General features: G+C 38.6%; 1 protein-coding gene across 1 annotated transcript in view; it reads right to left on the bottom strand.

Moving 5' to 3' along the window:
* Positions 1 to 16,187, bottom strand: part of LZTS1 (leucine zipper tumor suppressor 1) — a 493,920-nt gene extending 477,733 nt beyond the window's left edge. The window contains exon 1 of the mRNA XM_044082920.1: positions 15,952 to 16,187. The gene's annotated coding sequence lies outside the window, so the exon portion shown is untranslated. The remainder of the gene's footprint in view (positions 1 to 15,951) is intronic.
* Positions 16,188 to 16,991: the final 804 nt, after the last annotated feature.

The following is a 16,991-nucleotide window of genomic DNA, read 5'->3' on the forward strand; positions in this document are numbered from 1 at the left end:
CTTTTTCTAACTGCCCTTATCCACCTCTCTACCCCTATCATGCGCCCCTGTATATCCAAGTAATAAACTTTCTAGATATACCAATTTGGGACAGGCAGCATAAACAGAACTAATTTATACCATGCTCTCTCTCTTATGCTATTTGTTAGTATGTGTTAAACAGTAAATCAAAGATTAAAATCAATTCTGCTGTAAATATGCTGAAAGATAAAGCATTGAGTAAAACGTTTGCTTAAATGTAGGAATATAGCTTAGCAATGTAAAATTGGCATCCATACTATCTAACATAGCTCTGGCTAAAATAAGTAAAAAAACAAGAAACTTCTGTTAATGGATCAGCAAAGAAGTTTGACAGATGAAAGGACATGCTTTTTATAAAATTAGCAGTATGTGCTCTCTTACAAGCTGTTTCCTCAAAAACATGATCTCCCACAGTATCAGCACAGACGTTGACAGATGAATAGAAATGGGTTTTATAGAATCAGAAGAAAAACAATTCTGAAAAGCAAATATTGCATGCATTCTCACATCAGCAAAAGTGCTTACAAGTAAATACTAAATGGTTTCACAGAAGGACAACAGGGAAGTCTAAAAACAGATATTATGTGCTTTCCCACAAAAGTTCCTTGTAAGAAGAAAAACAGGATCAAAAGTGCGTGACTAAAAGAGTATAAAAAGACTGTAAACCCAACTGTGTTATAGGTATTTGTAGGAACTTAGGTTCTGAGGTAAATGGAGAATGGAAAGTTATCATCGATACTAGTCATGTAGAAAACTTTGCGCATTAAAACTGTAAACTACAGTAGTACATGTCTGTTATAAGAATAAGTTATTTATTAGTAACTGTGCTATATAAAGTATTGTGCTGCAAAGTATATTTTCTCATCGGTGCAACTTGCAAGACTGTGTTATAAGCAGACTTTGATTTCAACAGTAAACAGCCAAGACTTTGTGTCATAAGAAGCCTTTGGTTTCAGCAGCAATATAGCAAGCAGCACCCTCGAAAATCACTGTAATCCTATACAATACTAATACCCCCCACACATAATTATATTACTTACTACATTATATCTTGTGAATTCTTTACAATCCTATACCATACTAATACCCCCCCCCACATAATTATATTACTTACTACATTATATCTTGTGAACTCTTTACAATCCTATACAATACTAATACCCCCCCCACATAATTATATTACTTACTACATTATATCTTTTGAACTCTTTACAAACCTATACAATACTAATATCCCCCCTACATAATTATATTACTTACTACATTATATCTTTTGAACTCTTTACAAACCTATACAATACTAATATCCCCCCTACATAATTATATTACTTACTACATTATATCTTGTGAACTCTTTACAATCCTATACAATACTAATACCCCCCACATAATTATATTACTTACTACATTATATCTTGTGAACTCTTTACAAACCTATACAATACTAATATCCCCCCACATAATTATATTACTTACTACATTATATCTTTTGAACTCTTTACAATCCTATACAATACTAATATCCCCCCTACATAATTATATTACTTACTACATTATATCTTTTGAACTCTTTACAATCCTATACAATACTAATACCCCCCCCACATAATTATATTACTTACTACATTATATCTTGTGAACTCTTTACAATCCTATACAATACTAATATCCCCCCTACATAATTATATTACTTACTACATTATATCTTGTGAACTCTTTACAATCCTATACAATACTAATATCCCCCCTACATAATTATATTACTTACTACATTATATCTTGTGAACTCTTTACAATCCTATACAATACTAATACCCCCCCCACATAATTATATTACTTACTATATATCTTTTGAACTCTTTACAAACTTATACAATATTAAAATCTCCCTTCCTACATAATTTTATAACTTCATTACGTATCTTGAACTCCTTGCAAGCATGTACTTTACTGAAATATAAGAACAGCAAACTCCTTTACAATAATGGTTCCCCTTCTCAAATTATCAATTCATTTATTTCCTGTAAAATTTTAGAGCTACAGGAACTGTATAGACTTATGATTGTTGGTGTAAATAGTTTACTGTATATACCTGTCTTATAATTATGTTTGTTTTTTATGAAAAATGTAACTGTTGCTTTCCAGAGAACTGTCTAAAATTCACTTGTTAATATAAATGTACTGTGATGGAGCTTTTCTCCTCAGGCCTCCTCTGAAAATAGGCTCCACCCAGTTGGACTATCATGGTAAACAAGGGCAAATAAATAAATAAAATGGGCACCTTTAAGAAAAGTTTCCATTTGTGTTTCAAATGTTATGAATTTAGTATTATACAATGCCTACTCTAAAACGTGCACGCTGATTGGCCAGCCCAACCAGCGTGCCTGTTGTAAATCCCTCAATATACTAACGGAAAAAGGTCCGGTCGCCCGGACTTTTTCCGTTAGTATAACTATCTCGCTATGTTAAAAGAGTTTAACATAGCGACACAGATTTAAAAAGCAACGGAGATCTCCGTTGCTTTTTTTAAAGCTGTCTCGCTATGTTAAACTCCTTTAACATAGCGACACATATAAAGCAACGGAGATCTTGCGATCTCCGTTGCTTTAAACCTGTCTCGCTATGTTAAATGAGTTTAACATAGCGAGACAGCTTTAAAATAAGCAACGGAGATCTCCGTTGCTTATTTTAAAGATGTCTCGCTATGTTAAACCCATTTAACATAGCGAGACAGTAAAAAGCAACGGAGATCTTGCGTTCTCCGTTGCTTTTGCCCACAGCTCTGATATACTGCGTAGGCATGCGCAGTACATCAGAACTGCCGCTGAACACCAGACAGCTGCGGAAGGGCAGCAAAGAGGCATTATACAATGCCATTATTTAAGAAAAGTAATTATTTCTTTTCTTAAATAATGTCATTAATATAATACAATAACCACTTCTGGGTGTGGGTAATGCTGGATTTACCCACGGTTGTCTTTGTTTGGTTCCTCGGGCTTCGCCCTCGGGACCAAACCACGCCAACCGTGGGTAAATCCAGCATTACCCACACCCAGGCGTGGGTTATTGCTATATTAAACATGTACTCCAGGTGAGACATTCTAGAATTTTTTCCCTGAAAGAGTAAATGCTTAGAGTTGCTTTATTTTTGCAGTCAATAGCTCAAAGTTAGCTCACCTCCTGCACCTACCAAACCAACAACACATCAACCTACATATGTAGAGGTCCTTACCAGAAACTTACCTAAACATCAGTGACTTCCCAAACACAAACATAAAGCACGATTAATACATCCTTTGCAGAACATAATGCACATAATATGTCATACACCAGTCTCACCAGTCAGGCCCCTAAGGCATAACACAAAACAAACATCTTAGTCAAAGGCAACTCATTTGTGAGACACACACATGTCCCTCTCACCAGGTTGAATAAGGAAAAAGTCACAGTCAACTGTCAGGTGCCAGGATCCACTGCATCACACACATACTTGGGTCTGTCAACAACAGGCATTGTTATGAACTCTGTCATAGTCCATGCTGGTGTGAATGACTTGTGACATACTTCACTGGACTATATGAAGAGAGACATGACTGAGCTCTCTGATTATGTGTCTCAGGCAGGTAATGTCCCTAGCCTTAAGCAGCATTTTACCTTTGCCTAGGATGCTACCTTAATACAAACAAAACATGACTGATTTCAACAATTGGCTTAGTTTCTTGTGTCATTCAAAAGGGATTCAGTATCTGTCAGCCCGGGATGACATGGTTGACAAACCTCAATGCTTTACCAGAGATGGTCTTCAACTATCACCCCTGGGATTTTGGTTACTGGCTAAGGCTCTTGCCACCCCCACAGTGCCTTTTTTAGGCAATGTCACAAGAATAAAATTCCTGATGTAAAAATTCCCTCTAAAAACAACCTCAAGGTTTTGCTGCTAAACATTAGGAGTCTAAACCAGAAACTGCATTCACTGGAAGCAGTCCTCACCTTGGAAGATGCTGATAATTGTACAGTCACTGAGACCTAGCTTAAGGCTGCATAGAGCACCCCAGCTATACCAGGCTACATTTCCTTACACACATTCAGACCACAAACTGAAGGCATGAGAACTAAAGGAGGTGGTCTATCAATATTGGTTAAACAGCACAATTCCCTTGAATTACCTCAGGTGCAATTTACTGTAGGTACAACCCCTCTTCAATTAATTGCCCGCTATAAGACCCACTCCATGAATCAGGACATCCACTCAGCCTAGTTGGATCTACTTGAGTCAATCAAGATACAACCAAACACCCTGGTTTTGGATGACATTAATTACCCATCCATTGACTGGGTAAATTGCAAGTGCTCTAACTCACTTGCCCAAAGGTTCCTGGACTTCTTTAACTCCAGTGCCCTGGACCATCTGGTTGACATACCCACAAGGGGCTCAAACATCCTGGATCTTGTGCTCACCAACATGGGGGACCCACTGTATCACCCCAGTGTGTGGCCATATCTGATGAGATCTGACCACAAATCAGTCTTGCTAGAAGTAACTATAACACAAGACTTCCCCTCCCCCCAGCAACAACTATACTACAAAATCTCTCCAAGGCCAAGTACAACCTCTTAAGTGACAGAATAAATAGCTTCATAACCCCTACCCCCACTGATGGAACAGTCTGAGTTATACACCAATGCTTTATATGAGTACCTGTACAATTGTATTGACTTTACCGTACCTGATAGAACCAAAGCAAGATCTTCAAGGAAAAACAAACATGCCTGGTGGACAACTGCCATTAATAGGTTATACGACAGGAGAAAGAAACTGGTGTCTAAGAATAGGAAGGAATGGTCTCAAAACTGGAAACACTCCCTCCTTAACTTAAACAAGCAAGTAAAACTCCTAGTAAAGCCCTACAAAGCTAACTATGAATCCAGATTAACTACCCTAACTAAGGATAACCACAACACATTCTTTAGTTACATCCATAACCTCAAACGCAAGGCCCAGATTTGCACTGAACTCATAGCTAATGGTACTACATATACAGAACCTGTGGACATAGCAAACCTGCAGGCTGACAGGTTCAGTGAAAACTTCACTTCCCTGTCCCCACAAAGCATCCCTAACACCTGTCCCCCACCTAGTATCAATGAGGAACAGGTCTTAAATGCCCTCTCCAAGGCCAAAAACACAGCCTCTATGGGACCAGACAACATCCTGGGCTGTATTCTACATGGTTTAAAACAGGAATTAGGATCACCATTGGGCACTCTTTTCAATAACAGCTGAAGAACCGGCTTCCTTCCAGCAGAATAGAAAATAGCTAATTATCCCTTTGCATAAAGGGAGTGCATCCACGGACCCTGGGAACTATAGATATATTAGTCTGACCAGCCTTATCTGCAAGGCCATGGAACAAATCATCATGGACCTTATTAACAAAGATATAGAAAATCTCCAAACACTTGATTCATCCAGTTTGGCTTTGTCAAATGGAGATCACGCCTGTTAAACTTGGTGGACTTATTCAAGACAGCCACCAAAGCTCGAGACAAGGGCAAATCTGTGCTACGGCCTTCCTAGACTTAGTCAAGACCTCTGACACAATCCCCCACTCAGGCATCATTGATAAACTCAGCCAGCTGGATATCAACATATATTCAAAACCAATAGACAGTGCTGCGTAGAAATATAAGTCCAGATACATGAATCACGCCAAAAATTTAATGCAAAGCTTTCGGGTTAACCACCCTTAATCAGTACATAAAAATGTACTGATGAAGGGTGGTTAACCCAAAAGCTTTGCATTAAATTTTTGGCATGATTCATGTATATCAACATATATTGTCAGGTGGATTGTAAACTGGCTCACTGATAGACCTCATGCAGTCAAAATAGGGGACTCCACCTCCTCCAGCAGACTTGTAACCAGTGGTGTTCCACAGAGATTGGTTCTGGGACCCCTGGTTCAGAATCTACTTCTCGAAAGTACATGCTAAAACTAAATGTCTTACACTGACTAATGACTGGTGCCAAAGTCATGATCTTAAACTTAATGCAAAATAAAATTAATTATCATCCCCTTTGGCAAGGGTGATGTTCCTGCCAACTACCACACCAATAGCAATACCCTAAGCACACAGTCAGTGGTGAGAGATCTGGGCACACAGGTCGACAGCAAACTTAACTTCGATCACCATGTCTCCACAGTGGCAAGAAGGGCATTTTATATTGCTCATCTCATAAGTAAGGGCATTGCCTCCAGGAAAAAAGAGGTTATAACCCCACTGTACTCTTCCCTCATCAGGCCAATAATAAAGTACAATGCTCCCTTTGGTATGTTCCTTTCCAACCACCTGCAGCAATTGGAAAGTCCACAAAGGTTCCTTACAAAGAAAAGTCAGGGTTTTCAAGATCTGTCTTATGTAGACAGACATGACATCATTGTCACTTTACTCTGTGTCATACAGACTGCTCAGAGGCAACCTGTGCCTTGCATATAGAGCAATCTCTGATCCAGCTTTAATGGAAATACTGCACATTCCCAAGTCAAATGGCACATGGCTCACTCATTCAAAGGATCTTAACCTGGTATGTAACATCAACAGAACTTGCTGGAGAGACAGATTTGTCTCACAGAGGTTGCCCTACCTTTGGAACAAGGTTCCTATTCATGTTAAACAAAGCCTCTCTTTGGCCCTATTTAAGTGTAATTTGGACGATTTGGATAATCAAAAATTCACCCTGGGGGTTCCACCTGTGTCCCACTTGGACGGGGAAATAGGTGATGATTTTAGTATCTGCTTGAACCAGACACCCTTGGGAATATAGGTTGAACTTGGCTAGGCTTGTAAGGGCTCTGGTGCTGTTAGCCTAGTAACCTCCTATGAAGATATTTCAGGCATCCATGAGACAGACATAAGTGGAAGATGGAAATGCAGGGCATTGTGGGAGGTTAGCTGGAATATGCAGAACTGTGCAACAGGCAGAAAACTGTGCAGACAGTCAACTGGCCCCATTGCAGTGCTACAGTGAGAGGTATCTTCCATTGCAGCCACTTACCACTCTTGTTATTGAAAGCCTGAGAGACAGATGGTTAAGGAGTGATCCTTGTTACACCCCCAAGTCAGCCGCATGTTCTCAGTTTCATTTCATTATAGCAGAGGCATCCATTTCTTGTTGTGTGAGCCATACCCATTTTATTTGCTACCTGTGCTTACCCATACAGGCCTGCTATGTGCAATGGGATCACTGATATAGCTGGAACCCATGTTGGGCCACATCCAGTTCCATTCCAATCCCTCACATGAGGTACACAGTCAGACCAGTTACTTAGATAAAGTTCATAAAACCAGCATATGGCAAAACAGCACACACCCTAATCCTGTTCTGATCCATTCCTAGCAGAAATCACCATCCATGTGATAATTCTGATACCTGCATACTCAGGTGAGATGAGGCTTTACTACTGAATATTTCTTCTCTCTTCGCTTCTCAGAATTTTGTGAACTCATACCACATCTGTTAGTGTTTACTCATATGGCTCTATCGTCATATTGACGGAATGCAGATAAGAGATGCTAGCACCTACCTTAGTTTTCTTATTATTATGGGATACGTCTCACTCAGTCCCAGTTTCATTTGGGTTTATTTGGACCTACACCTTTCATGGAAGGTCTAGTGTCTACTTACCTCTGTTCTATTTACAGCTATGACCACATGCCTCATCAGACTACTTGGAAAGCTATGTGTTCCTTTTTCACTTCTGTTCTGGTTGGAGACATACATTCTCTGACAGTAAGCTGGAGAGAGTGACACTAGTGTTACCCTTCCACGAGCACAGGGAAGCTGGGTTTATCATTTGACAATCACCAAACATGAAAATGATAGACAATATTTGGTGTACCTAGCAAACACGTAACTTCCTCAAACCAGGTGGAATTTGCTTGCTGAAAGGTCCATATGTATGAATTTTTTACTGTCCTCTATAACATGAACAAAAATCACAATTGTTTATTAGGAATTGATTCTTCTTCCAAATTTTCTTTTACTCCCTGTTTGATTTTCTGATTGAGCAGGCTGTTAAAGCTTTACATATGGAATGCAAAGCCTGAACAACAAGTTGATGCACTACCCTGGGGCATGGAGTCTGTAAATGTTGGTGGGGAAGTGCATGCCAAGGGTAAGAGAACGTTTCTAGACCATTTCCAGTTTGCTAGGGGCAACATGAATAGGACAACTCAGTGTCTGCAGAGGGAAGCTACAGGAAAAATGAACAGTGAGAACTGGGACAGTAAAAGCAGAAGGTGGGGAGGGGTGCAGCTCTGCCTCTATCTTATGACCCCTGGACCGTAAGGGAGAATAAATTGTTTCCATTCCAGTTACGTAATTGTACATATATACGATATGTTAGATCTTGGACGTGTATATTGTTTGTCAGATTGTCTATGCTTACTCATAAATGTAAAACATTATTTGTATACTGCACACTGTTTTGTTACATTATAATGTAACCTATGTCAAGCCTGTAATTGGTCATTGTTTGATCAGTTATACCCCAGTAAACAAATTTAATTAATTAATTAATTAATTAATTAATTAAAGGAATGTACATGGATTTGTTAATCATGCAGTAGAAAGAAACAAAGTTACTCTGGGGGTTCTACAATTGTGTTACAGTGGGCTGCAGACAGTGTTTGCATGGCTTGGGCAGGTACCAGGGTTATAATTATTCCTTTTACTGCTTGTAGACAGATGTTAGAGCAGTTAACTTGTGATGAACTGACATGGTCATGTTACTCAATCAGTCCTTCCTGTACACATGCATGCACATGCACGTGTGTGTGTGTGTGTGTGTGTGTGTGTGTGTGTGTGTGTGTGTGTATTTATTTGTCCTTAGTCATGAGATGGTGTTCAGACATGGTTCGCCAATTCATTCCATATAGGATAGGTTTCATTTATCTTCAGCTGTCTGTCATACCAAACTTTACAGTTCATCAGCATTGTGTTGCAGTCTGCAAAATTCAAATGTTCTATGATCTAGATCCGGGGGGTGGGGGCTTGACATTACTGGACACTGAGGTGATGGGAGTATACTGCTTATTAACAGCAGATTCCAGGTACTGAAAGAAACTGCTAAACCTTTATTTTATTGCAACTTATCCAATATCAATGTCAATGTACAAGTTAAACATGAGGTAGGGATGGTCTGCACACTTTGGCCATGACTGCAGAAGGATAATGCATTCTTATTCCCATCCCTCAGTCTCTGGAGGAATGTTTCTCCCATCCATTTTGTACAGATTTGGATTACAAGAGATTAAGCCTATAGTCAGGCCATACGTATGCAAGCGTATCTATTTACTTATTAGAGCAAGTGTGTGGACAAGTGCATAAACCAGTTTTCAGACAGACACTAGTTTCATCTAGGAAAAACACAACACATATGGTCTTAGGATATAAACAGTGAAACTACTACCACAACTCGAGTGACACATCTTTGATTAGCAGCATGGGTTCCTGGAGTTGGTGGTGATGGCCTTGAAATAACACCAGCTTACTGGCCTGCCATATTAGCAATGCCTACCGCTGGGTAGGTGATCAATTAAGGGAAACCCTAGGACAGGCTGGCACTTGTAAGAGACATCTTTGCCACTGAGTCTGGGATGATGTGAATAGAAAGCACACACATGTTTCCCAATTGGGTAGTCATTAAGAGTGGTTTGGTGGGGTGAAGAAAAGACCACCCTGGGACTATTAAACTGGTCCATTCATTAATGCTTGACCTTCTCATCTAGGGGAAGGAATAAACCAATCAGGTCCCAAAAGGGAAGCAAATGGGATGCAGGGTTCCCATTCAGTTTGAGAATGCTTGACTGTCACCCCTGGAGGAATACTTTGACCAGTGGGAAAATTTAGGGGAGCCCATGGGCAAATCCTGTAGAAGATGCAAGAGAAAACCAATCCCACAATGCAGGAAACTGTTCAAACTGTAGCATATTTATAAAGCAAATGACAAACTATCACAGTGCTCAGACAGGTAGAATAATTAACACACAGAAACAGAACCAGCTAACTACAGCACTTAATGTATAGAAGCACAGCCAGCTAACTAGAGCACTTAACATACAAAAACACAGCCAGCTAACTAGATCACTTATGTATAGAAACACAGCCAGCTAACTAGAGCAGTTAATGTACAGAAACACAATCAGCTAATTAGATCACTTAATGTATAGAAACACAGTTAACTACCTAGATCACTTAATGTATAGAAACACAGTCAACTAACTAGAGCAGTTAACGTACAGAAACACAGCCAGCTAACTAGTACAGTTAGAAATGAAAGTACAGTAGAACTAATCAGAAAAAAGCAACAATTATTACAACACAAGAAGCAGTAGCTCTCTAGTCAGTTAGATAAAATGCCTCATATGCAAAAGTGCATGTAAACACCATCAGCAATACACAAAAGTAATGACAGTACTCACAGCTATTTATCATAACAACAGCTAAGGGGCATTTTCAAGGTTATATGGATACTATGTGTATAACGTAAGCATTTTAGCACCTGCAAAAATAAGCAAACAGCTAGCTAAACTCTTTGACAAACACCCAGGAGTATCCTTTCAGACAGACTTGGCCCATCTGTGAGTAAGTGATTCTACCCACCTCACGAGTTGTAGACTTGTTCTGCTCCAATGTACATTCCTACCAAGCTTTTCTCTTGGTGGGAGGGCACTTACTGCTCCTCAAGTTGCACCCCAAGATGTTAAGTGTGAGACAGAGATTCAGGAAATGATGGAGATCTGGTGGATGACTTGCCCAGCTTCATTTAATTTTCACTTAGTATATTGGCATATTTTTTATTGGAAATGTCTTTCTCGGTATAGCTGGGTATACATCATGAGCTGAATGGTACCACCTCACCATTCTGTGTTGGCATAATTACCTATATTTATCTAGGAGGCATTGGTAATATGTCAGATTATACTGACTGATGTGATTGGAATGCAGAGAAAGGCAGTGGGGCTCACAACCACCTCCTACATAGATAGCCTTAAGGGTGCACTCTTGTGGGCATGGCTTAGTAACATAGAAGCTGTATTACTGGCTCAAGTCAGAGGGTTTTGTGCTTTGGATTAGTGAGTGAAGGCTGAAAACAAATACTGACTCAGCTAAAACACCATGCCCATGCCACTGAAACCCCCACTGTGTGAAAAACATTATCCTCCTAGCCTTAAATATTATTCCAGCTCCAAGGCCATTGTACCTCTGGTTTGGAATAATGATCATCTCGATATATTTGATGTTTATGACTTTTGACCTCTGTTAGCATTTTGAACATAAGTTGCTCCGAAAAAATGCTTCTAGTACACTTTAGTAGTAATTTTTGGAGCTTGCAGAATAATGCTTTAAAGGGTGACAAGAATATCTTGGTAAGAAGTGATATTGTGAGCTACCGCTTTCTATCAACCTATAAAAATGATGGCATACATACATACAAATACTTCAAGCATGTGCATTAATGCCCTTATATCTTGTCAATACACCAAAACACTGGTTCCCATAATGTGTCCTGGCTGTTCTTAAAAATATCTAAACTAGTACTTGCTTTAATGTAATTTGGTAGTCTGTTACATGCATCAGCTACTCTGTCAGAGAACCAGTTTATTTATTTATTTAACATTTGTTTACCGGAAAAGTCCAATTTGGAATTAAGCCAATTTTCAGCGGAGGCTCTGGGAGAAATGCATGTCTTTGTAATGTGGGAGGAAACCAGAGCAAACCCGGAGGTAACTCACACGTAAGCAGGGAGGATATGCAGACTCTGCACACAAGCACCCCAGTCGAGAATCAAACCAGAGAACCTCTTGCTGTGAGGCCTCAATGCAACTGCTGCATCATTATGCCATCCCAATTAGTACACTTCTCATTCCTATAGAATCTTTTACATACATTGTCTGATGATTTTCTAGTACTTTTTGATAACCCCAAGCATTCCCAGACCTAGTTGTCTCTAAATGCCATATATACCTGAATAAGAGCTCCTCTTAGATATCTGTAAAAGACACTGTACAAGTTCAGATATTTTAGTCTTTCGTAATACCTTAAATTTTGACATCCATGGATGCCTTTGGTATATTTCTGCTGTACTGTTTCCAGTTTATTCATGCTTGTTTTGTTACAGGGTTTCCATATTGTTATTCCATACTCAAGTTTGGGTCTAATGTAACTAACAAACAATGACATCATTATTTTTGATTTCCTAGACTTTATAAATCTTTTTATACAACCTATAGTTCTATAACTATCAGTAACCAATTGGTTGATGTGATTAGAAAAACTCTTAGCTGAATCTACCCATATACCCAGGTCCTTAAATGAATCTACAGTTTCAATCTCTGTGTGCTGTATTAATATTTCAGTCTATGTCTCTCAAATCTCATGTGCTTAGTTTTGATGTATTTAGACTTTAGATTTAGATATCTAGATTTAAAATTCAGATTATTACATCATTACACACTCTGGGGCATACAGAATTACAACTGATACATTTTTACATGGACTTGCAAATTATTTAATACTATTTAGTTTTCATTGAAAAATACAGACTGTAGCATGGATAATGAATCTTTGTGATCATGTTTAATTCTTGTACTGAATTATTTCAGAACCATATCAGTGTTTCTCAATATCTGTTAGACTGTCTAATCTCTTGGTTGTTAGGCTGAATCTGTTTTACTGCATTCTGCTTTTTGCTGTGATGTGGAAAGTGTTACAACTGGTGTTAGGCACACACTGCAATAATGTATTGTGCTCTTGGTACTAAAGTCATTTCACTACAGTACTGATAATACATCAGTGCACTGTTATTATGTACAAGCAATGTATCCTTGTTCACTGCTAAAGCTGTATACAACAGTTATTTAAATTATACCAAAATTCTCAGATTGTGTATGTTGCACTATTAAGTGATGTACATTATTATAATTGTTTGCATGTAAAAATTCATCAGCATCTGACAGCACTGCCTTATACATCAACATGCTTATGAGGGATTGCATTAGTTTTTATGGGAACTTCACAATACTGGCTGGCTGCAATTAACAGTAGCCCTCAAATATCCCTAATATGAAGCATTAATCATTGATCTATTTAATCTGCCCCTGCAACTGAAAAGTTACAAATGCAGTATAATTGCTGGATGTCAAAGAAAGGCACAATCTCTTGAAATATGCTTTGGGTATCTAAATCTGAATGCCAGCTCCTGGCTAAAATGAAAGAAGCTTAAAATGTCATAAACAAGCTGGTTACTTTGTTTTTAAACATATTTTTATTACAGTCAGAATACTGCTATAACATTTTCTATGAGTAGCATTCATGCTTGTAGTTTAACCTATTTTGTAGGGTATGCCAAGGTAAAATTGCTTTTCTTGAAAAAAATATGATCTTATTACTGATAATTTTTATACTCTGGTCAAAAAAAGCAAAAAAAAAAAAAAAAAGTTGCAGCTTATTTGAAGGAGTATTGAAGTGCAGAGGGTCTCACTGGTGAAAACTGCCATATTCTGAAGACCATAGCTACAGGAAAAAAAAGCAGGTCTTTCTGCTAGAGTGAGCTTGTTCAACACGTATTGCCTTCCCAGCTGTTGTCTGCTGTTTCAGTTACAGGCACTTCTCTGTCAGAGCAGAAAACAAGAAATATGGCATGTGGCAGTGTTGTTAGCGTATAATACTGCATGTGTAACAATAAATGACAAAGCAGACAAAGGCATGCAACATTATAACAACCTATGCTATGATGGCCCTGAAAACTGCTTTTGAAAACACACAAACTGTTCTTCAGATGAGCAAGGAGTGAAAGGTTTAAACTGAAAAACCAGCTTACATTAACATTTCCACAATTATACTTTCTCCCCCAACACCCCCCCCCTTAAAAAAATAGAATTTCAAATGACTGTTTAACTCTGAAAGATCATTATGTTAAATTTATTTTAGCTGTCATTCTGTGTTGTGTATACCTTATTGCAGCTTCACGCATTTAAGCTTTACTTGAAGAGATACTGGATTGTGTAGATAGAGTTTTGGGGAAAAATGACTTTTGATGCTGATGAATGGTTTAATTTTAGATAGCTTATAATCCTGATTAAAGGTATATAATCATTTCAACATGTAATTATTTGTATAAAGACAGTCATGCTGTTTAAAGATCAGTTCCTTATGCTTTACTTTTTATATGTACAAACATAATTTATGAACTATTTTATTTTATCTGTTAACCAAGAAAACCCACCAAAAACAAGGAGTAATGTCATTTTAAGTAGCTTGCTCAGAGTAATAATAAGCAAATGAAGGTGAAAAGAATCAAACCTTATACACTGAACTACAAGAAGCAGCTCATCAGTCAACAGCTTAGAGCCTTAATCCTGTCATAGCTGCAGTATCCGCATCACCCACACAGAGTATTATACGCACATTGTCTCCTGTGCATACATACATATGTGCTGTGTTATCCTGTCATAGCTGCAGTTTCCGCATCACCCACACAGAGTATTATACGCACATTGTCTCCTGTGCATACATACATATGTGCTGTGTTATTCTGTCATAGCTGCAGTATCCGCATCACCCACACAGAGTATTATACGCACATTGTCTCCTGTGCATACATATATATGTGCTGTGTTATCCTGTCATAGCTGCAGTATCCGCATCACCCACACAGAGTATTATACGCACATTGTCTCCTGTGCATACATACATATATGCTGTGTTATCCTGTCATAGCTGCAGTATCTGCATCACCCACACAGAGTATTATACGCACATTGTCTCCTGTGCATACATACATATATGCTGTGTTATCCTGTCATAGCTGCAGTATCCGCATCACCCACACAGAGTACTATACGCACATTGTCTCCTGTGCATACATACATATGTGCTGTGTTATCCTGTCATAGCTGCAGTATCCGCATCACCCACACAGAGTATTATACGCACATTGTCTCCTGTGCATACATACATATGTGCTGTGTTATCCTGTCATAGCTGCAATATCCGCATCACCCACACAGAGTATTATATGCACATTGTCTCCTGTGCATACATACATATGTGCTGTGTTATCCTGTCATAGCTGCAATATTACACATCCGCATCACCCACACAGAGTATTATACGCACATTGTCTCCTGTGCATACATACATATGTGCTGTGTTATCCTGTCATAGCTGCAATATCCGCATCACACACAGAGTATTATACGCACATTGTCTCCTGTGCATACATACATATGTGCTGTGTTATCCTGTCATAGCTGCAGTATCCGCATTACCCACACAGAGTATTATACGCACATTGTCTCCTGTGCATGCATACATATGTGCTGTGTTATCCTGTCATAGCTGCAATATTACACATCCACATCACCCACACAGAGTATTATACGCACATTGTCTCCTGTGCATACATACATATGTGCTGTGTTGCTCTGTATGAGTTATTAATTCCTGTGCACACATACATGTGTGCTGTGTGTGCTCCGTATGACAGTTATTAATTCCTGTGTGCACATACATGTGTGCTCTCTGTATGAGAGTTATTAATGGAGCTCAGTCAAAAGATGAAAAAATAAAAACAGAATCACACACTTACTTAGCTTTTTCTTTCCATGCAGGCGGACTAAGCAATAATGCTCATATCTAGGAATAATATATAAAGACTAAGCAATCATTTTCTTATCAATGAATATTATCTAAATTATAACCCTAGAAATTAAATCAAAGCATCTGTACTTCTCTGTCTGAATTCAGAAATCTGCTATCTGGAGATGGATTTTACTGCTTAACCATAAGACTCTGTATTTTTTATTAAAAATTAGTCATCTTTGAGCATTCATATGCTACAGCAGTGAAATAAAATAGCTTACTTATAGATGGTTGAGGAGAGAGTCTCCATTTCATCCGAGTCCCGTTTCAGCTGAAGGCAGCCAGTCTGCACACAGTTGCTCAGGTAAAACCCTACTGCACATGTTTCAGTGAGCTATTAACCAGCCCCTGACTTTGTCTGCTAGAAACATCCAACCATCTCTTCTGCAGAGAACTCATTCAGCATGTGTGTGTGTGCTTTCGTGGGTGGGTGTGAGGATCCACAGATACACACACAGACACGTACTCCCCTCCTACCACACATAACTGACAGAGAAATGATTCTGCAGGAGGAGACTGTAGTTTTAAGGGGAGGCTTCATAAATGCCTGCCACTCTAAACAATTGAGATAATGAAACCTACAACTTTTCCTGTCAAACATATAGCTGTCTGAACAGGATAAAGATTCATACTTCTGCATGGTAGGATTTTGTAATATTTTATAACTGAAAAACCAGGCTCAGAGTGAGAGAAATACAGGCAATAAGAACAAAAGCAGAAAAAGGAGCAGCACTGTGAAGGAAGAAAAACAGCAAAAGACATCATGGTGAGCTAGGACAATAACAGCTGCTGTTCAAAAATAAAAGGTTACAAGGAGAGCTATATTGTAAAAGCAGAAAAACTAAAATTGAACAACATGAATATGTGAACATGTAAAAAGTAGAATATTGTACATATAATTGGTAAAAATAGATACAGAAGTAGGAAAAAATAAACGGGGAAAGATGTAAAATTTGAGGAAGAAAGATGAAACACATGAACTGAAAGAGGTGAAAGAAAGCAACAGAGGAAAACAGATAATTGCATGTGAGATAGAAGGAGTGAGAAAGAGAGACAGGGTATACTGGAGAGCAGAATGCTAGGAAAGATTTTTCATGACCATCCCTTAATTTAGCTTCTTCCTGGTACATTTCAGATGTGGATAACAAGCCAGTTCTGTTACTGTTCTTCACTGCATCTATAATAGAGCAAAACCACATAATTTTACTCCTTTAATAATTCGTACAGTTTACAGTGTGTGTGTGTGTGTGTGTGTGTGTGT

This window comes from Protopterus annectens, chromosome 9.part0, assembly GCF_019279795.1.
Source record: "Protopterus annectens isolate FY-2018-M chromosome 9.part0, PAN1.0, whole genome shotgun sequence".
Taxonomy (NCBI): domain Eukaryota; kingdom Metazoa; phylum Chordata; order Ceratodontiformes; family Protopteridae; genus Protopterus; species Protopterus annectens.